Source organism: Martes martes (genome assembly GCF_963455335.1).
Source record: "Martes martes genome assembly, chromosome: 5".
In the NCBI taxonomy this organism is placed as follows: domain Eukaryota; kingdom Metazoa; phylum Chordata; class Mammalia; order Carnivora; family Mustelidae; genus Martes; species Martes martes.
Genome location: NC_137892.1, coordinates 7,779,284 through 7,797,311, shown reverse-complemented (window position 1 = coordinate 7,797,311; position 18,028 = coordinate 7,779,284).

The window sequence follows — 18,028 nt, the reverse complement described above, 5'->3', positions numbered from 1 at the left end:
CGGCCGCCCAGTCTCCGCCCCGAGGAGCCGAGAGCTTGGGGTTCGGCTCCTCAGTGCGCCGTCAGAGAAAGGCGCCCACCACCCCACCTCCCTGGCCTGCGGTCACCCCTGGAGGAAAGCAGTCAATTGCTGGCACTGGAGAAAAGCGCTGGGTCGCTTCTGTCTCTGTGGCCTCCGCCCGCGCTCCGAGCCCACCCAGCCTGTGACCGGCACAAGGTAACCCCGGGCTTAGAGCTCACTCCTCGGCTTTGTCGCTGTAGCCGGCTTCCCCGCTCTAATACCTGCGAGCTCTGCGGCACTCAGACACCCCCGGTCCTTCTGTGACCGCGCGGGACCTGGGGTTATGCTGACCCCGCCTGGGTTTCCCCCCAGTTTAGCCTCTGGAGCGGTGTCTCCCAGTGGAGCCGACTTTTAAAAGTCCCGGTTTTGTGCTCCGTCGCTCCGCCGCTTGCCGGGAGCCGGCCCCTCCCCCCGGGGTCTATCTTCCCGTCGCTTTGGATTCACTTCTCCGCAGGTCCTACCTTTCAGAAAGTGATCGATTTTCTGTTTCTGGGATTGTTGCTCTTCTTCTCTTCGATTTCCCGTTGGATTTATAGGTGTTCACAATGGTTAGATAAGCTGTCTAGCTGATCTCCTGCTACCCGATGTCGTCTCAGCTGCTACTTCTCTGCCATCTTGACTCCTCCCCCTATATATTTATATTATGTTATATTATATATATAAAATACGTTATATTATATATAATATATGTAATATATAATATATAATATATGTACTAATATATAACATAATATAATATAATATTATATTTTAATGTATAATATATAATATGTATAAATATATTATCTATCATATTGATTTTATTAATATAATATATTACATATTATATGTTATATATAATAGAAATATATAGAAATATATAAACATACATATTTATATTTTATATATATGAAATATATAAATATATGTAATATATATATTTTGATATATATGGTATATATCAAATATATATATTTGATATATATGATAATATAATGATATATTAAAAGTATAATAGATTATTATTTATATTTGTATTTATATTATTTATAATAATATAGTATAATTATTATATATATTTATTAATATATAATTATAATATATTTATATATTAATATAATAATTATTATATATAACAATATAATGATTTAACAATTATATATAATATAATAATATATAATATAGTATAATAATATATAATATAGTATAATAATATATATGATAATATGTAATATATAATATATAAAATTATCAATAAATTATCTATCATCTTATTAATTTTATTAATATAATACATATTCTCTATTATATGTATAATAGAAATATATAGAAATATATAAACATATATATTAATATTTTATATATAATATATATGAAATATATAAGTATATATTTCATATATATAGTTTATATATACGTTTTTATGGAAATATATAACCATCTAACAACAGAGTCCCAAAATTCATGTTGCTAGAACTGACAGAACTGAGGGGAGAACCAGACAAGCAATAGCGAGCCGGATACTTGACAGCCCAGTTTCAACAGTGGATTGAAGTGACTAAGCTGAACCTCAGCCATGTTGAACAAGCCAGAAACAACACCGTAAGCAACCGGACCGAGCAGGTCCGTACAACACTTCACCCAACAACTGCAGAATACACATCCTCTCCAGAACTCATGGACTATTCTCCAGAATAGAGCATATGCTAGGTCAAAAAATAAACCTTATGAATTTAAAGGACTGAAACCATACAAACTGTGTCCTCTAGCCAAAATGAGATGAAACCTGAAATGGATAATAGAATAAAATCTGGAGATTCTCAAATATGAGGAGCTTAAACAACACACTCCTCAGTAGCCAGTGGGTCAAAGAAAATATCACAAGATAAGTTAGAAAATATTTTGAGATGAATTAAAATGAAAGCCCAATATCACCATCTGTCAAAGTGTAAGAGACATAGCTCAAACAGCTCTTAAAAGTCAGTAGAGCTTTAAATGCCACATGGAAAACAAGACAGTTCTCAAACCCACACCTAACCTTCCACCTTCAGCAGCAGGAACGTGTGGAAATAACCCACAGCAAACAAAAGTAAGGGGATAATAAAGTGGAAAGCGAATCAATGAAGTACGAAATAGAGAAAAAGCGACAAAACTGAAGTTCTTCGACAAGATCAACAAAACTGACAACCTTTAGCTAGACTGATAATGGAAAAAAAGGAAGACTCACATAACAAAATCAGCAATGATTTACGCAAAAAGGTTTGTGAGGGAATGCTATTGTCAACTGCTTGCCAGCTATTGAGAAATTGAGATGAAATGGCAGATTCGTAGAAAGGCACAAACTATCTAAAATGACCCCAGTAGAAATAGAATGTCTGAATAGACCCATTACAAGAGATTGAATTAGTAGTTTTAAGATATTCCAGAAAGAAAAACCCAACACCAGATGCTTTTGGGGGTGAATTCCACCAAGCATTTCAAGAAGTAATACTCATTCACAAACTCTTCCAAGATAGAAAATAAGGGAATGCTTTCAGTTCATTCCTTAAGGCTAGTAGTTCCTAGACCAGACAGAGACACCCCAGCACAGAGTCCTACCAACCACTATCTCTTATGATATAGAAACCAAAGTCCTCAAGAACATGCTATCACCTGAATCCGGCGACAGAATAAAAGCATTCGACACCAGGAACAAGTGGTATTTGTTGGGTTAAGATGCAAAGATCAATGTAATAAACTGTATTAAATAGGCTAAGGACAAATTCCACACGATCATCTCAATAGGTGCAGAAAAAGCATCTGAAAAAGTCAACACCTTTTACAATGAAATACTCCACAGACTGGGAATGGGAGGGATTTCCTTGACCTGACAAGGAGAATAAACAAAAACCCCATAGCTAGCATCATACGTAAGGGTGGAAAACAGTGTTTTTTTCTGTCAGATGAGGAATAACACAAGGATATCTGGCCGCACCAGTTCTATTCTACTCAGCATTCTGCTGGAGGCTCCAGCCAGAGAAATTAGAGGAGAATAGAAATAAAAGGCATCCAGATTGGAAAGTAAGCGGTCAGATGATCTCCACTTGCAGATGACATGATCTTGTGTATAGAAAGCCCTCAGGAATTCCACTAAAAATGGTTAGAATTTCTGATTGTTGCAAGATACAACAACAATATGTAGAATCAATCAACTTCTGTATACTAGCAATTTGAAAATGCAGTTAAGAAAACAATTCCATTTACAATAATACCCAAAAGGATAAGACATTGAGGGATCAATTAAACAGAAGATGTGGAAGCTTTGTACACTGAAAACCACAAAGCCTTGTGGAAAAAAATGAAAGAATTTCTAAAGAATAGAAAGATGTTCAATGTACATCAGTCAGAGGCTTAAAAGGGTTAGGATGGCAAGTTGATCTATAGAGTCAGTGAGGTCCCTGTGGAAATGCCAGGTGCCCTCCTTTGCAGAAATCAAGAAACTGATCCTAAAATTCATATGGAAATTCAAGGAATCCAGGACTGCTAACCCATTCTTGAGAAAAAACAAGGGAGACCTGTATTCCAGATTTCAAAGCTACTAAGATACACCATGACAGTGTGGTGTTGGCATAAGAGTATACACAGAGATCAATGGAAAACAAACTCAGTTATCTGTGGTCAAGACAGTTTAATGGGAACAGAATAATTTCTTCAATAAATGGTGCTGGGACACTTAATATCCACCTGCAAAAGCTGGGACACTGAATATCCACCTGCAAAAGGTTAGTTGGACCCCTACCTCACACCATGCTTAAAAATTAATTCATGGATCATAGGGGAGCCTGGCCAGCTCAGTCGGTAGAGTGACTGACTCTTGATCTCGAGGTCATGAATTTGAGCCCCATATTGGATGTACAGATTCTTTAAATAAATAAGCTTTAAAAAAAAGGACCATAAATCTAAATGTAAGGGCTAAAACTATAAAACTCTTAGAAGAAAACGTAAGGGTAAATCTTCATGATTTGAGATTAGGCAATGTTTTCTTAGATTTGATATAAATCCCATTTCATCACCGTATATAATCTTTTTCACGTTTCTGTTTATTATATGCTCCTTGAATGCAAACTGGTGCAGCCACTTTGGAGAACAGTGTGGAGATTCCTCAGGAAATTAAAAATAGAGCTTCCCTATGACCCAGCAATTGCACTACTAGGTATTTACCCCCAAAATACAGATGTAGTGAAAATAAGGGCCGTCTGTACCCCAATGTTTATAGCAGCAATGGCCACAGTTGCCAAACTGTGGAAAGAACCAAGACGCCCTTCAACGGACGCATGGATAAGGAAGATATGGTCCATATGTACTATGGAATACTATGCAGTCATCAAAAGAAACGAAATCTTGCCATTTGCAATGGCGTGGTTGGAACTAGAGGGTATTACACTGAGAGAAATAATTCATTCAGAGAAAGATAATTATCATATGAGGAATTTAAGAAACAAAACAGGTGAACATACAGGAGGGGGAGGAAAGAGAAGATGGCAAGAAACCAGAGAGACTCAACGACTGAGAAGAGGACGGGGCTGTTGGAAGGAAGCGGGTGGGGGATGGATGCTAAGGGGGCAGTCGTTACGGTGAACAGTACGTATTGGGTGAACGTGAGGAAGCACTGGATTCTACCCCTGCTAACTAACTGGAATTTAAATAAAATTTTGAAAAAGAAAAAAAAATGCTCCTCGTGTCCCAATTGTGATTGATTTCCAAAGTTCTGAAAGAGTGGGCTTGGACAGCTGGGAGAGTGAACTTTCAGGGCAGTGTGCTTCTAGAGGGGTGGGCGAGGGAGGGGCTCCACGCCGTTCCGGGACCCAGTGCCCAGAGCCGCACACACGTGGGTTTGTAAAGGTGAGAGCTTGCCGAGGACCGAGGGGACATGGGACTCCCCATGCTTGTAGTTTGCAGCCTCTTGCACGGTCATAATCCTTTCCTCCTGAGCCCGGCGCCCTCCCCCGCCGACGCCTGGACCTGGCTCTGACATGCTCCAGGCAACCCGAGCGCCGTCTCCGCTCTAGTCCCAGCCTCACCACCCGTCTCCTCGCCCGGCTGAACCGCACTTTCTGAAGGGGTCTCTTGTCTGCCATCCACACCTGGGCTATGCCACCCCGAGGGGCTCTGGGCAGACCTCTCAGCCCCGGGCCACTCTGGGTCTCCCTCCCACACCCCAGCCTTACCTCTGAGTTCCCAACCCAGTCTGCCCTTGGCCGCCCCCGTAGAGGGTCCCCGCCTGGCTCCCGGCATTGTCCACGCAGCACGGCCAGCCTTGGGGATGGAGTGGGCAGGTGGCCTGCCGCTGACCCACAAAGGGGAAAGCCCATGCACGGTGCCCCGTCTGAACCCCGGCATGTCCCCTAGAAGGCTTCCAGAAAGGTGACTGCAAGTAGCCTTTGTCTGCAACTGCTGCAGAATTGGGCACAGTATCCTGATAGGACTTGGGGACACCCTCCACCTGACGTGCAGCCCCTCCACTCTGTCACCAGCCCCTAACAGAGAGGCCCCCTCCTGGCCGTCCACAGACTCCACGCAGTCCGGGCACAGAGCTGGAGGACCTCCAGGAGCAGCACACCCTGAGCACAGGCTCTGGGGGTCGGAAACCAGGTTCAAATCTCAGAACCTAGGGGTCTGGCAGGATCACGTAGCCTTTGAATTCAAAGGGAACCCTCAGCTCCTACCACCAGGAAGGAAGGCAGTGCAGCTACCCGAGGTCCCCTGATGCGCAAGGGTCTGTCCTTAGTGACTGCGGGTGACCACTCTCCATTGGCCATCAGGACAGTGTCCTGCTGTCCAACCCGACCACATTAATGAAGACCCGTGACAACAATGGGACAGCCTTCTCCTGTGTCTGATTTACAGAAGAAAACATTGCACTCAGAGGGCCTGGGCCCATGCAATCAGCAAGGCATTACGGAAGGGAAAGAGGAGTCAGGAGTCTCTAGGCCTGGGAAGACAGGGACATCCAGGGCAGCCTGGGGAACAGGGAGATCTAGGACAGACCTCAGGGACAGGAACATCTAGGACACGTTGAGGGGACAGGGAGATCTCAGACAGGCCAGGAGACTGGGATGTCTAGGTTATGTCTGGGGACAGAGATATCCAGGCCATGTGTGTGGACAGGGAGATCCAGGACAGACCTGGAGAATAGGGAGATCTAGGACAGACATGGGGACAGAGACAAGTATGACATCTCTGGGGACAGAGACATCCAAGATATGTCTCTGGACAGGGAGATCTAGGACAGACCAAGGGACGGGGACAAGTAGGACGATCCTGGGGACAGGGACATCCAGAACATGATTAGGGCACAGGGAGATCTCGGACAGGCCAGGGGACTGGGATGTCTAGGATATGTCTGGGGACAGAGAGATCCAGGACATGTCTGCGACAGGGAGATCTACGACAAACCTGAGTACAGGGATATCTAGGACATTCTGGGGACACGAAGATCTAGGACAGATCATGGGGACAGGGATGTCTAGGACAGAGTGGGTGTCAGGGACATCCAGAATAGATCTCAGGGACAGGGAGATCTAGGATATACTTGGGGGACAGGGAGATTTAGGATATGTCTGGGGACAGGGAGATCTAAGATATGTGTGGGGACAAAGAGATCTAGGACAGACCAGGGGACAGGGAGACCTAGGACAGATCTCAGGGACAGAGACAACCAGGACATGTCTGTGGAGAGGGAGAGCAAGGACTGGCCAGGGGCATGGAGATCTAGGACAGAGCTGAGGACAGAGACATCCAGGACATGTTTGGGGACAGGGACATCCAGGTCAGGCCTCAGTGGCAGCAAGGGCTGATGTCTGGTTGGAACTAACAGAGCAGCAGGAGAGCGTGGCACCTAGCACCCTCCACCCTGTCATCCTTCCCATCCCTGTCCCTGTCGGGGGACTTGATAAAGTGTGGGGTTTGGGGCAGGCTGTGGGCAGGACTGTGGAGGCTGGACATCTGAACGCTAGATTACCTGGCAAGTTGGGGAACTTTCTCCAGCTGGAGCCATAGGAGGAGGTCCCACTGCGGGTCAGGCAAGGGCGAGTCTGCACAGACCAAGATGTCCTGGGGTCCAGCTGAGCCCAGGCCGCTCCAAGCACCTTGGCACCCACATCACGTCTCTGTGGAGGTCCCACGAGTGCAGGCCTGGAGGAGGGTCCCCGGGACCCAGGAGCCTGAACCACCAGGGGAGAACGGGGGAAAGTGCCTGCTGGTGGGGGCCACTCACCTCCATCCCATGGGTTGGGGGGTGGGACTGGAGGACAGGGGAACACACCCCACCAGCACATTGTGATTGCAAGGGCAGCGTCCCACTGGCCTCTGTTCCCACGCACTGTGCATCCCCCCCACCAAGGACACCCTCCGGCTGCTCAGGGTCCCCTGGGGGCCACATGGTGACCTAGGAAAGGCTCAGCCCTCTGGGGCTCCTTCCTGGGCCCTGAAGCCATTCCTCGGACACTGTGATGAGAAGGAGCAGGGCCAGCCAGCGGCCTCCCCCAGGAAGGGGGCAGCAGCCGCCAAGGAACATTCTCCGAATACGGCTGCCCCCAGCGGGGGCACCCAAAATTAGCCCTCCACCCAGCTCTGGGGCATGGCAGTGGGGGCCTCCCCCTGGCGGGGCCCTTCCAGCAGCACTGCCTGGTAGCTGCGACGGTCCCTTCTCCTCCAGGTCAGGACCCACCGCTCACGGCCACCGCTCCTCGCAGATGTTCGTTGTTTCAGTCACCCCACGAAAATCATCATTGTCGACCTTGACCAACAATGCCCCATTCCGCAGCCCCAATTGCTGTTCCTGTGGGTTTAACTGTCCCCTACAGGCCTGGCCCTTCACCCCCATGCCCTCCTGCGTCCCCTGGGCTGTCCCCACTGACCTCCTTCACCCCCACGTTGTCCTGTGTCCCCGGGGCTGTCTCCCTGCACGGGGGACCCACTACTCCCACACCTTGGTCTTTGCTCTGGTGCCTCCTAACCCAAGTATTGCTCTGGGGAGCTCCAAAATGGACAAAGCCAGGCCACACCTGCGAGACCAGGAATGGGGGGCCTGGCCCTCACATGAGTCTAGGGTGTCAGCAACAGACGATGGAGTCCTAAGCGCAGGTTCAGCCGAGGCATGGTCATCACCATGCCCCATGCCTGAGCTGGGTCTCACCCACGGCCCTCCCCAGCCTCCTGTCTAAAGCCCCCCACGAGCCCCCCCCCTTAGGCCCTGGGCCGCCTCCCTGTGCCTCTCACCCCCGGGGCTTCCCCAACCCGGCCCCCTGGGGCGGCTCAGCCCCAGTCGGAGCCCCCTGAGCTGCAGCTCCCTCCTTACCCGCACCCCAGGCCCTGCAGACCGCTCGCAGGGCCACTCTAGCCCCCAGCTCAGCCCCGGGGGTCATGAGAAACGAGACTTACGTGTGTTTCCACCCCAAGTCGGGGCCTGGGTCAGGCAGCCAGTGACTGATGGGAGCCGGCGGCGGCAGCGGGCGCTGCGGTCAGGTGGGACCGGGTGGCTTCACGGCCCGCGGCACGGCTGCTGTCCTTCCCCAGAAGCCCCGGGCTGGGGTCTGAGAAGAATCCCCAGTGACCCGGGGTGGGGAGAAATGCACGTGCCCAGGAGAGGCTGGGGGCACCCGGGAATAGGGAGGCGAATGGGGGCACACCTGCACGTGGGCCTCACCACAGAGTGTGTGGGGGCCGCACACGGTGCGCCCGGGGACTCAGAGCCCACTCAGCCTGCCTGGAGGGGCCCCATATCGGGGGTGGCCCTGGGCCTCAGTTTCCCCAGCTGTGGAAAGAGGGTCTCACTGGGTCTGCCCTGGGAGGTGGTATGAGCAGGGAGTACCTGGCCTGTTCTTCCAGACACGCATCCCCTCCCACACTTGGCTCCCGGTAGAGCAAGCCTTCCCCCCCCAGCCTGTCAGGCCCATGGGCAAACCGGATCCCCCCAGGCTCATCCCACATTCCAGCCCCGGGAGCAGGAAGGCGGCTCCTCCTGCCTCCTCAGGGCTGCTGGCACCCCCCTCTCGAGCCGCTCTAGAAGGTGGACGGGGGCTCCCGGGAAGAGGCGGCCGTTCCGTCAGGAGAACCCCTTACACAGACCCCACTGCAGGGCTTGGCTTCCAGGCTGCCGGGACTCCGAGGGGCGCCAGGGAGATCCACCCCTTTCCAAGCCCAGACACCAACCCTTCCTGCATCCCCCATGGAGGGCGGGTGGGATTCCCAGGACAGGGAAGGTCCCCACCCCTTGCCCCTCAAGGACCTGGCCAGCCAGAAGGAAGGCAGGAGAAGCCCCAAGACTTCCAGCAGGCCGCCCTGCCTGGGTGCACGGGGCAACCCTGACTGCGAGGACCCCATGTGGCCTCCCCACAGTGGGTCAGCCTCTGGCCTGGGGTCCCATCTCCCGACCTCCTCTCCCCACGGGCTTCGCTGTGTCCTCCACAGGCCATGCTGCAGGCTCCTTGGCCTCAGACAGAGGTTAAGGGTTAGAGAAGGATAGAGAAGGGGTGATCCTTGCGCTGTGTCCGTGTGTGCTGCGTGTGTGCGCCATGTGTGTGCACCGTGTGCACGCTGTGTGCCCTCCCTGTGGGCACCTCAGATGGCCCAGGAGCGCGGGGGCCCTCGTTCTCGCCCCTGGGCTGACCTTGCGGACGGCGAGGCTGACACGGTCTTGTCCCTCCTGGAGGCAGAGGCCTCTTCCCACTCCTGCTGGGGTCCGTGAGAGACGCTGCCGTGAGTCTTCGCTCCGGAGAGAAGCCCGTGCCACCGGCTGGACACAGACCTGGCCTCGCTCCTGACTCCGGGCTCTCTTGCTGGGCCTGCCGGGAGAAGGGCGGCCGGGGGAGGGGGCGCTGAGTTCTGTTGCAGACCCAGACTCACTCCAGGCTCTGTTCCCCGTGCCCCCCTGCCCGAGGGTGCGTGCCCGGGACTTCCTGAGCTGGTGGGGCAGCCTCCTCTTTCTGCTCCCTGGAATCCTGGATTGGAGGGGGCCCGAGGCAGCAGAGGCAGGGGCCTGGCGGGCCTGGCGCCGGTGCCAGCCAGGCGGGGTGGGCAGAGTGGTAACGCCTGCCAGGACCAGCAGGGACCCTGGAGGCTGCCCTGCTCTCGGCCCCCCCCCGGCTCTGTGCTCTGAAGGCTGCAGGACTGTCCTGCTCGGGTCCAGCCCATCCCTGGGTCCTGTCACTGCAGGATTCTTGGAAACTGGCAGAAAAGCTCTCCACAGCAGGTCCTGCTCCTTCCCGACCCTCCGTGGAGGCTCACCACTGCCCAGGGATTCTGCCCAAACACCCACCCCTCCCCGGGTGTCCACCGCCCTGTCCATTCCCTCTGTGCCTGGGGCCTGTCCTCGCCACTGCCCAGACCGCAGCCCTGCAGCCAGCACTCAGGCTCTGCACTTTCGTGCAGTCTTGTTCCCCCAGGAGGCCTCAGTGCCACCTGCAGGGAGTCGGCGGGACCCTTGCCCTTTGTCAGCCACCGAGGGAACAAGGATCCACACGGGGCATTGAGACAGGGCCATGGGAACGCGCACACGCACGCACGCACACACACACCTGTGTACACACTTGTACGCACACACGCACCTGTATACGCACATGCATGCACACACACGTGCGTGTACATACAGGAAAACACAGCCACACACAATCCCTGTGCACACGCACACAAGATGCTCACACACACCAGCACGTACACATGGGATGACACTCACAAGCACTCACGTCCACGTGGGCTCTGGCCACACCAGCTGTGACTACCTGCACCCACACAACCATGTGTTTCCTTCCGAGGACTTTGAGCTGTGGCTGCCCCCACGCCTACCCCCTCTCTGGGGGTCCAGTCACATGAGCTTCCTCTGTGCAACAGCGGGCCCCTCAGGGCAGCTCCTATGGTCACCTGTCCCCATAGGGAGGGCAGGACAGTCCCACACACACCCTGTGTCCAACAGGTGCCAGCCGAGTTTAACCGGCAGCGACTCACTCTCGCTCCAGCCGTCCGGGCGACTCTGGGGTCCTGGGCCCAGGAGTGGGGGAGCAGGAATGATGGAGCTCAGCCCCTTGAGGTAGTACGTCACCCACCGCTACAAGGGCAGCCAGCCCCAGGTCACCCCACAGAAGCTGGGGGCCTGGGATCTGTGCCCAGGGCTGGGGGTATCCAAGCTGGGCCTTAGCAGGTACATACACAAGCCCACCAAGGGATGCGTGCCCAGACCTGGGGCTGCCTCACGGCCCCAGGGCTCTAATGCATCCCCACTCCTGACCGGGAGGCCTGGGGACGAGGGGTGGGGCACCTGGGCTCTGGGCATGCAGTGGAGGCTCAGGCCCAGCACCTGCAGGAAGGACGGGTTGCAGGGAGGTGGGTGGAGGACGGGAGGAGAAGGAAAGCGGAGCGGGGCTTGGACCCAGGCACCCAAGGGGAAACGGGGGTCAAGGTGAGGCCAAGGGTGTAGCCTGGCGGAGCTGTGGTCCAGGGACACACACAGTCATCTGGAACTTTCAGGGGAAGGAACCATCTCCCCCAAACAGTGCTGGGTCGACTGTGTGGACCCCCTTCCTCCGATAAACCCCCTAAATGAACCAAAATGCATCAGAGACTTAAAACCATACAACTCTTAGAAGAAGAAGAAAAAAAAAGGCCCAAATCTTTATGACCTGGGATTTGCCAATAGATTCTTGAATGTGCACCAAAAGCACAATAATAAGAGAAAAATGGGCCAGTTTGACTTCGTCAAAATGAAAGCTTTGCCCATCAGAAGACACGGTCGAGGGAGCAATCAGACGACACACCGTACGGAAGACAATGTGTGCACATCACATACCTAAGAATCCAGGTGCAGAGAACACAGAATTCCTACTGACCAACCGCAAGAAAACCATCTAGTGACAAATCGGCCAAGGAAGCTGGAAAGGCCCGCGAGGGCACGGAAGGATGCCCGTCCCGGCCGGTCGGCAGGGAAACGTAGGTCAGAGTCATTGCGCACCTGCTGACGTGGCTGGGATCCGACAAGCCGAGGGTTGTGCAGGGGTGGGAATGTACGCTCACGGGTAGGACGGTGCGTCCATGGAGGATGCAGGGACGGTTTCCCAGGTGAGTCACAGAATGATCTGAGGACCCAGCAATCCAATGCCTCGGACTGAACAGAGACTCAAGCAAGTGAGGGCACCCGACGTGCACACAGCCCTGTCCACAGGCGCCGGAGAGTGGAGCGCGTGTCCCGTCGTGCGTGAGTGCAGCGGCACCCAGCCATCGAAGGGCCCGAGCGCGGGAAGCCAGATGCGCGGGGCCGCACTGACGTGGCCTGTCCAGAGCGGACGCGTCCATAGCCGGCCAGCAGGCTGGTGGTGGCCAGGGGCTAGCGAAGGGCCAGGATATGGGGTTTTGTTTCAGGGAACCAGGGTGCTTCTGAACTAGACAGACACGGTGATGCGAATGCCCCAAATATCGCTTGGCTATTCACTTAAAAACAGTTGATTTCATGGTATGTGAGAAGGGACCAGGGGACCTTCTTCTCTAAGGCCGCTGGCAGCCCGCCCGGTGGGGGCTGGGGGTCTGGAAGGGACGTGACTGGAGCCCTTGGTCTCCTGCGCAGCCACCTGCAGCCTCCCATACACCTCTGCACCCAGGCCTCCATGCTGGCCCCAGGTCGGTACAGGAGCTGGGGTAGTCAGACAGGGCCAGGGCCCATGGCCATGGGAGTGGGTCGAGTGGACCTGGGCTGTTGCTTTCCTCTGATGTATGTCAGGCTGCTGCCTCACGGGGGGGCGGTGGCTAGGACCTGGCAGACCTTGTGGACAGGGTGTGTGCCCAGTGCCCTAGCCCAACCCAGGCCTGCCCTGCCCCACCCCCACCCTAGGTGTGCCCAGCCCCATCCCCCACCCAGCCTGTCCAGCCCCGCCCCCCACCCAGGCCTGCCCTGCCCCACCCCCACCCCAGGCCCCTGTGAGCTCTGTGATGCTACCTCAGTGCCTCTGACCGCCCCTCAGCCTCAGAGATGTCCACACTGGCCAGCACCCTGAGGCACCCTCCTCTCCCAGCCCTTGGACACTCTGCAGTATTCTCTGCGATCTTCTTGGAGCCCTCCAGCACAGCCCCAGGCCCTCGGCCAGGCCCCGCAGACCCACAGGGCAGTCCTGGGCTGGGGCGCAGTGCCCTGACCGGCAAGCACTCCCCGGGTGTGCAGGTCCTGGGGCCTGGGGGTCTCAGCAGCAGGTGCATTCTTTGGGAGAAGGGTTCCCATGTGCACAGGCGACAGTGCAGACCCCTGGGCTCCCCGGCAGCCCGGGCCCAGCCGGCTGGGGGCCCAGGGGTCTGGATTTGTACCTCACAGCCCAGGTGGAGCGGGGACTGGTTCTAGCCCAGCCAACCCCAGAGAAGGGCACCCACCTCCCCTGCTCCTGCCGCAGGCGCCGCAGAGCTGTGCTCCTGCCGCGGGGATCCTAAGCAGCTAGATGAGGCGGCAGGGGCTATTGGACGGGGGATGGAAGGTCACTTGATCCGCTTCTGTTCCCACCACAGGGAGCTGTGTGGTTGGTCAGCCTGGACAGAAACGACCCTTCCAGCCCTCCTAGGAGGCTGCTGCTGTGACCCCACCACAGATGCCAGGGCTCGGTGAGCAGCAGCTCTTGGGTTGAGGTCACAGGTGGACCTGTGCGGGCCTGGGCCTGCTTCTTACTGGGCGCTCCTCCTCCAGGGCTTCTCCACCTCCCCTGAGCTTCTCCACCTCCCCTGAGCTTCTCCACCTCCAGGGCTTCTCCACCTCCCCTGAGCTTCTCCACCTCCCCTGAGCTGCTCCACCTCCCCAGGCTTCTCCACCTCCCCTGAGCTTCTCCACCTCCCCTGAGCTGCTCCACCTCCCCTGAGCTTCTCCACCTCCCCTGAGCTGCTCCACCTCCCCAGGCTTCTCCACCTCCCCTGAGCTGCTCCACCTCCCCTGAGCTTCTCCACCTCCCCTGAGCTTCTCCACCTCCCCTGAGCTGCTCCACCTCCCCTGAGCTGCTCCACCTCCCCTGAGCTGCTCCACCTCCCCTGAGCTGCTCAACCTCCCCTGAGCTGCTCCACCTTCCCAGGCTTCTCCACCTCCCCTGAGCTGCTCCACCTCCCCTGAGCTGCTCCACCTCCCCAGGCTTCTCCACCTCCCCTGAGCTTCTCCACCTCCCCTGAGCTGCTCCACCTCCCCTGAGCTTCTCCACCTCCCCTGAGCTGCTCCACCTCCCCAGGCTTCTCCACCTCCCCTGAGCTGCTCCACCTCCCCTGAGCTTCTCCACCTCCCCTGAGCTTCTCCACCTCCCCTGAGCTGCTCCACCTCCCCTGAGCTGCTCCACCTCCCCTGAGCTGCTCCACCTCCCCTGAGCTTCTCCACCTTCCCAGGCTTCTCCACCTCCCCTGAGCTGCTCCACCTCCCCTGAGCTGCTCCACCTCCCCTGAGCTGCTCCACCTCCCCTGAGCTTCTCCACCTCCCCTGAGCTGCTCCACCTCCCCTGAGCTGCTCCACCTTCCCAGGCTTCTCCACCTTCCCAGGCTTCTCCACCTCCCCTGAGCTTCTCCACCTCCCCTGAGCTTCTCCACCTCCCCTGAGCTGCTCCACCTCCCCTGAGCTGCTCCACCTCCCCTGAGCTGCTCCACCTCCCCTGAGCTTCTCCACCTCCCCTGAGCTGCTCCACCTCCCCTGAGCTGCTCCACCTTCCCAGGCTTCTCCACCTCCCCTGAGCTGCTCCACCTCCCCTGAGCTGCTCCACCTCCCCTGAGCTTCTCCACCTCCCCTGAGCTGCTCCACCTCCCCTGAGCTGCTCCACCTCCCCTGAGCTGCTCCACCTCCCCTGCACCCGAGGCAGACTCTGCGGCTCACTCCTCAAATGCTTCTGGATAAAGTCCCGGGGCCTACAGGTTTTGCATTCTATTTTTCGTGTGGGGAAGACAGGATGTAAAGCAACCCGAGCTGTTATAAGTTCTATACAGACTTGGAAGGATCCTGACCGTGCATGCACCAGCCCCGAGAGCATCCTGGGCCCTGGGTGGGGTATTCTCCTGAGTTTTTGCTTCCCTCCCTCTTCAACTTTCCCAGCTGCCTGCTAGCCTCTGTCGGGTTAGCATTTGCCCTTGGCCTAGTCGGAGGTCCCAGCCGTGGTTCGGCTCCCACCGTGTGGATGCAGAGGCTGGCCTGAGCTGCACAACACTCACGTGCGAGGGCTTCCCCTCCTCGGGCCAGACTGCCAGGCTGGGAAGGGCCTGGAGAGGCAGGGAAAGGCCTGAGGCCCCATGTCCACACAGCTGTGACCGCGTCTTGACTGCCAACCTTTCTTCCATCCTACAAAGGGCCAAGATGGTGACCCCAGGGGGGTCCAAACGTGACCTTCGCCCCTTCTCAGAGTACTCTCTCTGATCCCCAAACCACGTGTGACCCCAAAACAACAGCCCCCATGGCCCAGTGATGACCCTGGTAAATGCCAGAGCCACAGCATTCACCTGGGGCACGAGAGACGAACGTCACAGGCTGTGGGGGCAGTGCACACCCTCAGAGGCCTCGGAGGAGCCTGTCCCGTCCCCCAGAGGCACAGCTGCATGTCAGGCGTCGTTCTGTGCACTCACAAATGTGGCTCCAGAGGTCCCGTGCTCCGCACGGTGATGCCGTCCAAAGATGCCCGGTGGACGCCTGTGCCCGCAGGCTAACCTCACGTCCCACAGCCCAGGCACGTCGCGAGGGACTGGGAGCATCGCGGTGTTCCCTGTTAGCTCTCCTCCTACTGCCACCTGCTGTCACTGTCCTTGGCTTGGCTTTCTTGCCGTTCATTCTCAGAGCTGGTTTCTACAGACTGAGAACATGGTGCCCTGAGCACATCCTGTGTGTGCGTGCTTGTCTGCATGTTTCCCCGTGTCTGTGTGCCTCTGCATACACACACACGAGGAACTTACCTGCATAATTCCTTCTGAGCCAGGGACATGGAGAAGTCCTGGGGTGGCCTTCTCCCTGGTCCGAGTGGGCTGGCGTGTGTCCCGGGAGCCCGTGGGATGGCGGGCGTGGTTCCACGACGTGGCCGCAGAGGAGACAGGGACCGCGACCTTGCTCAGGCCCAGCTCCACGGGAAAGGGGTTTGTGTGGAAACACTGCATACACTACAAATGCGCCTGACCCCACAGGAAGACACGACACTGACCGGCCACCGCCATGGAGACCGGTAGCCCAGGCCATGCCACGGCTCTCGGTACGTGGATTTCTGGACTCACATTCCGTCTGCAAGTCACCATTTTGCCTGAAAACAAGCTCTGTGTCCTTATGTGGATGAAAAAGGAACCGGAGGGGCACCTGGCGAAGTCAGGCGGCCGACGTCCATATCCATCCGCGCTGGACCTCGGCTCAGGTCTTCATCTCAGGGTCATGACTTCAAGCTGCAGGCTGGGCTCCGGGCTGGGTGTGGAGCCTACTTGGACAGACATGTAACTAGAGAAGAAAACTACTTTCTGACATGAATCCCCGTTCCCCTGTCTTGTGAGTAGGTTGGCTAACGTAGTTTTGGGGGTGCCAGCCCAGACGGACAGCGGACATCCGCTCTGGAGGGGAGGCTAGACCTCGGGCCTGGGGGGGACGTGTCTGCACCATGGCTCTTCAGTTACCCCGAGCAGAGATCAAAGTGGAACCATAGACCCATCCATCAACCCAACACGCCGAGCAGTCCCCAGGAGATCTGGGTTTCACATGTGTCTACACGGCCTGGGGAGGAAGGGGCCGCCTCACGGCCCATTCAGCAGCTGGGCCCTTCAGCTCGCCAGGCCACATCGCGTCCCGTCATGACCAAACTCACCTGCCAGCCCCGGAGAATGGGTACCTCCTCTCTCCTCAGAGGGTGGGGGGCAGTGGCTGCTTTCCTTCCAGGAGAAACCCTCAGGGGTCCCATAGGGGTCTGGGCCCTTGGGCCCGTCAAGGGGTCAGGCGCCGTGTCAGCCCTGGCGTCCCCAGCCCGTCCCACCCGTCACGTGCATCACATGGGGCCGCGTACTGCTGGGGGCTGAGCCTTGCAGGGCGCTGGTGAACACACAGTCCTCGTCCTGTGGGGTCTAGCACGAGATGCTCCCCCAGGGGAGGGTCTGGCCGAGCTTGAGACTCGCCAGTGGGGCTCTGACCACTCACAAGGCCCACGCATCGCTTCTTTAGGGCTCCCTGCCTACCCCGCTTTCACTACGGGTCCTTGACTGCGGGCTGCGCGCCGGCTAGGGCCAGGTTGCCGGCCTCCCACAGGCACGGACCTCCTGGCCCGCGGCTTGCAGTGCTGGGCGGCCCGTGGAGTCACAGGCGTGCTCTACGTGGAGGCAGTGTGGCTGACTTGCGGCATGGGGAGTGCTCAGAGGACAGCCTCCGGTGCCAGCCAGGGGTGCAAGGACTGATCCCCTGCGTGGGGAGAGCCCACAGACACCTGCACCGCGCACCACAGCTGGTTCAGGGCAGTGCGAGCGAGGACGACGCAGATCAGGTCCTGCTCAGCTCCAGCCTGAACCGCCAGCAGCCAACAGCTGAGAGGATCGTCCGCTGCACAGCTCGGGCACACCACCCAGACGTGCCACACGCACACGCGACTGCGCTGTGTGTGGACCCCACATACCTGAGCCCTGACACACACACCCGTGCACGCCCGCACTGGGCAATCCCTGCACACGTGTACATGCATGCTCGTGCACACACTCATACACGCATGTACATACACACTCATATACACACACCCAAGGCCTCACACACACCTATGCACACACGCACACACACCCAAACCTGCACACACCCATGAAAACACAGTCACACAGACCCAAGTCCATGTACACACAACCATAGACACTCATGCACACACCAAGCACACACAGCATGCACACATTCACACAAACACCATGAACACACATCCCTTGTCCTGTGATGTGTCTCCACCCAGGACTGGGAACACTGCCAGCAACGGCCCTGAGGGAGCCTGGTGAGCTGTGAGGAAGAGCACTCCCTCCTACGGGCCCC